This window comes from Octodon degus, unplaced genomic scaffold (genome assembly GCF_000260255.1).
Source record: "Octodon degus isolate 3935 unplaced genomic scaffold, OctDeg1.0 scaffold00078, whole genome shotgun sequence".
Lineage (NCBI taxonomy): Eukaryota > Metazoa > Chordata > Mammalia > Rodentia > Octodontidae > Octodon > Octodon degus.
The window spans coordinates 11975991-11981557 of NW_004524654.1; the positions used below are offsets into that span (position 1 = coordinate 11975991).

Here is a 5567-nt window from a genome sequence, read left to right on the forward strand (position 1 = left end):
AAAAAAAATAAAAATAAAAATAAAATAAAAAAAAAGAATGAAATTGACAAAGAAATGGTAGATAAACATCTAAACTTACAACATTTAAACTATTAGGCTTCATGGTGTTCAAACTTTTCGGGAGTATCTTGGTCTTCATCATGTAGTTCCAAACCAAATAATTTCTTTTGGAATGATAAAGGATTATATGATAGTAAAAGTTACTTTCAGATTTAGAAAGTAAAAGATTTTTTATGTGGATAAACATGATTAGTTCAATTGGTCGATATTTAAAATAAAATGATTTCATAATAGGTAAGCTTTTTGAAAATATTACTAAAAGTAGATTTTCCTATATTCTTTACTTGATGACATGTGCAAATAATTGTAAATACATAAGGCAGAGAAATGTTGTTTCAACTTGGATTTTGTGGATAATAGAATTTACAGCCACCAATATTTTTGCTGCTATTTTATTGGAAAGGTCCTCCTAAGGAGAAAAGTGAAGAATAAAACAATGATACAGGAGACAATGAAGAATAACATGGTGAAAAATTATTTATTGCAGTACTTCAAAATATCACTAATTTCTGGATCCCACAGAGGTGTGCCCTAAGAGTCACAAGGACTGTGTTGGAAGTTATTTCATGGAGGTGGGGTAATTGTGGACTGTCTTCTCTCCATCAGTGAAAGGTTTACACCAAGAGTGTAACACCTCCTTTCCTGATTTTCAGGACAGTAACTGAAAAGCTGTAGAAGTGGTCTAGAAATAAAGTATTGCCAGGTTATGCATGCATGAATGGCTAGGCCAAGAGATAAACCATTACTTTCTGAAGTATAATGAACTCAAACAAAAATAACCATAATTTTGAAAACTAGTGCTAACTCCTTGTTAGTTTGTAGATGAATTTTTCTAAGCTCAGTTTCAATTTTTTTATACAACCATGCACTCTTCCATTCAGAAGAGTTTTCGAGTTTACAAAATAGAACTCAACTATAAAGGAGATTTATTACACATACCACAAAGTTTGATGCTAAGTAAATAGTAACTCTTCCATGCTACCAAAGAACCAGGCTTTTCTTGCTCCTTATTCCCATTCCTTCCTGAGGGATGTTTACAGGTAATTCCTATGACCACTCTTTTACCATGGGAGATCAATAGTCAATGTGGAATTCTTTGTTTTCTTTGTTTCTGGACTGGACTTCAATTCCTGCCATATTTTTTTTTTTTGTCTCAGCCTCCTAAATACTGGGATAAACCGGTGTGTGCTACCACATCTAGCTCTGTGTTCATTTGTCATGTAACACTGCTTCAGGGATTACAAACTATTGAATGAATATAATCTCCAAAAATGTACAAGATATAAATATAAGCACTTTTCTAATACTGGAATTGCCTCTGTATGGGTCAGCTTTCCTATTACTGACACCTACAACTTAATGGAGGAGAGGTTTATTTGGCTCATAGTTTCAGAAGGTACAACCCATGGCAAATGACTCCAAAGCAAAAACATCATGGTGGAGAAACATGGCACAACAAAGGTGCTCATCTCATGGATTTGGAAGAAGGTCACAGGGAGGAGTACTACCAAGATATTGATCCTCCAAATGTGCACCCCTACAATGGCCCAACTCCCCCAACTAGGGTTCATCTCTCAACAGAACAAAATGCTACAAAGATCAGTGGCTTAATCTTTGATGTAGATAGTCTCCCTATCACCAAGTCACATCTCTAGGAGTCTCTTAACTTAAGTCAATTTGATAATTAAGATTAACTCTCATAGAATGTTATTAAGGATTTAGTAGCTACAGAAAAATCTTTCTTTCTTTCTTTCTTTCTTTCTTTCTTTCTTCCTTTCTTTCTTTCTTTTTGTGTTTTAGGGAAGGTTATACAGGATGTTCAGGGTCTCACTACTAGATTGGACTTGTATGATCCACCTGTTTTACAGTATCCCAAGAGCTGGAATTACAGGTGTGTGCCACCATACTCAGTCTCAATTGTTGTCTCAGTGCACCCTGGGGGTGAAGCCCCCACAGCAGGCCCAGGAATTAACCCTTGGCCCCTGTACCTGCTTGCAGACACTTTAATCCACAGAAAAATTTCATGAAATCAGTTTTATGCTGAAGTTGTTATGCTGTACTAAAATAAATACACATGATTGACTGTATTAACAGAATAAAGTAGTATAATTGTGATATATGCAGGAAATAAACTTATAAAACTCATTCATCTTTAGTATCAATAAAATGGGAATAGAAGCTTCTAAACATAAAAGATAATCACATTTTAAAGACTTTTTAGATGATGGCAACAACTATGGCAGGGGGAGCAGGGAGATAGCTCAGTAGAATAAGTGCTTGCCTGGCAAGCTAAAGGTCCTGAGTTCAATCCCTGGTACCACAAAAAAACAAAAAAGAAAAAAAAAAAGAGAAAAGAAAATGTTGGTATGAACGGAAACTAGCACAACTACTCTGAAAGAAAAAATAAGTGCTTGCCTGGTAAGCTCAAGGACCTGAGTTCAATCTCGGTTCTGAAAATAAATAAATAAATAAATAAATAAATAAATAAATAAACTATGGTGGTCTCCAGTGGCAGATTTGAAAGTGTGAAGAGTATTGAAGAGCATAAGGAGCAGACTCAAATTGCCAGGGTGAAGGTGTTGCATCAGGTAAAAGCCAATTTTGAAAAAGAAGAAAGGTGGAAAGAACTTAAACAACTTTGAGGTGAAGATACATGGACGCTACCTAATGTCAGGGAACAGACTGAGGAATTCTCAAAGGAATATTCTCTGAAGAAAAAGAAAAAAAAAGAAAAGCATTCAAAAAAGTAATGAAAGAAAAGATAAAAAAAGAGCAAGAAACAGAAATATGAAAAAAGTGAATCAACTGATAGTTCATCAAGCTGTGAAGATGAGTGGTTGGAGGCTGTTCCATCCCAAATTCCTGGCAGAAAAAAAGTGTGGAAAATGAAAGATGAAGAGTTAGAGAAAGAAGATGACCACCAAGTTATTCAGAGGGATTCGTGGATGACTGCAGATTTTATGTCTGTTAAGACTGTGTCATCATTATCACTTAAATCTGAGAAGGAAATGACGAGGAAAATAGTGAGAGAAGAACCAAGCCCATGAGCAGTCCAAACTGCTTGAAAGAAAATTGAATCCATCTTGGAAGGATGGTGGGACAGGTCTCCCATCAGAAGACTGCAGTGTATCATCACTTACTAAAGCCTCAGGAGTAGAGGATGGTGGATTAAGCTGGCTTAGAAAGTTTTACCAAAGAATGAAAGAGCAAGCTGAAAAATGAAACAAAATTTGAGGACATTGTAGCTGAAAGATAGAGGTCAATGGAAATATTTCAGTTGAAATTAGAGCAAGCTGAAAAAACTGCATCCAAAATTAAAAATTCTAGACAAGAATGGTGGAGGAAATCAGCATACTCAGATAAAGTACAAAAGAGTCAAGAAAGTAGGAAAATAGACTTTTAGTAAAATATAATAAAAGTTCAGGAGACAGGTGTGATACAACAGAGATTACAAACAATAATAGTAAAGATAAGTTTAGAGATAATGAGAAAGATAAGAGATTCATGTCTTTAGAATCACATAAAAGAGAATTCATTCAATCCAAGGCAAAATCAAGAGTTCAATTCTAAAAAAAAAGAAAAAAAAAAAAAAAAAAGAAAAAGAGTTCACTTCTCCAGGAAATTTGAGACCTAAATTCTTAAGACCTTTTGATGATGATGAACTGTCATCTCATTGCAAGGCTAGAAATTTTGAACCATCTAGTTCATCAACATTAGCAGTAGCTCAGAGTTCTTTGCAGTGTGGCTTCCAAAAACCCAGGGAAAGCAATGAAGAAAGATTAATGCATTGGATATGATCTGATGGGGGCGAGGACAAGAAACATTCACATAAGAAGCCAATGGAAACAAGTAGCAGCATTTACTCAACATATTTCAGGAGACATGAGAGAAAAATTGTCAGCCAAGAGTGTGCAAGAACATTGGGAGGACACGAAGTCTACATTTGCTAGTGTGAGAAGAACAGGTTGGGAGTCAAGATTATTAAGACAGAGATGATAGGGAACATGGAACTTGCCCAATAACTTAAATCCCAACTTGAAAAGGCTAATAAATTAAGAGAAACTGTAGCACAAATGTCATCAAAAAGAACAGGAGCAGAGGAGAGTGCAGACTGGTGAGAAGTGATCCTTGTCAGGACAGATGAGTCTGGAAAAGCATGGTCACTGAACACACCAGAGGCTCTGGAAACAAGCATGAAGTAGGAGGAGACACAAGGTTCCTACCCATGAAGAAAAAGAGTCAGATGCTTTCCTGATGATGATCATCTGAGCCTGAATGTTTTAGTCAAAAATGAAAAAGTAAGAACAGCAGATAGTCAAAACAAACTTCTTATGAGAATGGCATCTAAGTTTATAGCAAAAACAGGTGGAGACTACAACACTCTAGATGACATGTTTGTATCCAAAGCAGCTGAGTGAGGATGTCTTGGTGAGGCAGAAGAGAGTCAGAGGAAACAGGCTATTGCTGAGCACCAGTGTCTTGCTGCACAAATGGAAAATGTCTGTATTGTTCTGACAACTCTCATTTTCCCAAGCACCTTATTATTGCAATAGGTGTTAAGGTTTTGTTTACTCAACTTCTGATCTCTTTCCAAGGGCCACTGCCTGATAGTCTTTTTGCAGCATCATTGGACTGCTACCTTATTGGTTGAAGATATCTGGGAGGAAATGCAGATGTTTAAGAAATCGTTACTAAATATGTTTGAAGATAAAGGGTTGGACTACACCTTTTTAGAAACTAATATGAGCATGAAGAAAAAGTGACACATGGTTTATGAATATAGTCCTCTCCAAAGTAAGTGGGTGACATGTTTCCTGTCTATTTTAAGAAAGCCATAATGGGATCTGATGAAGACTGATCCATGAGGAGGAGATAGTTCAGTAGAATAAGTGCTTGCCTGGCAAGTGCAAGGACCTGAATTCAATTGCCAGTTCCGCCAAAGTAAAAAAAAAAAAATTTAAAAAAGGGAAGATTAAAAAAAAAAGAGTGGTCCATGAATAAATTCATTGATCTTTCTTCAAAAGACATCAGAAAGTCTGTTCCCAGAGGCTTACCTTACTTTTTGGTGGACTTCTGCCTCCAAGGAGGATTTGCTCATGTCGCTGAAGATCAGTAAAAATTCCCTCATTACTTTGTAAAGAAAATCATTGGTGGGTTGTTTTATCTAGAACCAAGAATTTGTCAGAAGGGCACCTGTGAAAGCTTTGAGGATCAGAGGAAGAAGGCACTGCAGTTTGCTCAGTGGTGGAAACCATATGACTTCACCAAAATAAAAAAAATTAAAGGCATTAAAAAATGCCTTTCATTTTTATTTCTTCATCAGATACTCTTTTTTAATCTTCACTGCATCTCACTAAACAGTTGAGCCTTACCTCATGGGGAGAAATGTAACAGGGCAGACTGCTCTGGGTCTCTAAACCCTGCCCCCTGTTGTATTCTGTTATTCTTTTCCTTCACTTTCTGGAGACTTTATTATAGTGACTGTAGAGTAACAGCAAGTTTGCTGG

At 36.2% G+C, this 5567-nt stretch overlaps 1 pseudogene; it reads left to right on the top strand.

The window, feature by feature from the left end:
- Positions 1 to 2555: 2555 nt before the first annotated feature.
- LOC101578402 lies at positions 2556 to 5329 on the top strand (annotated as a pseudogene).
- The last annotated feature ends 238 nt before the right edge of the window (positions 5330 to 5567 follow it).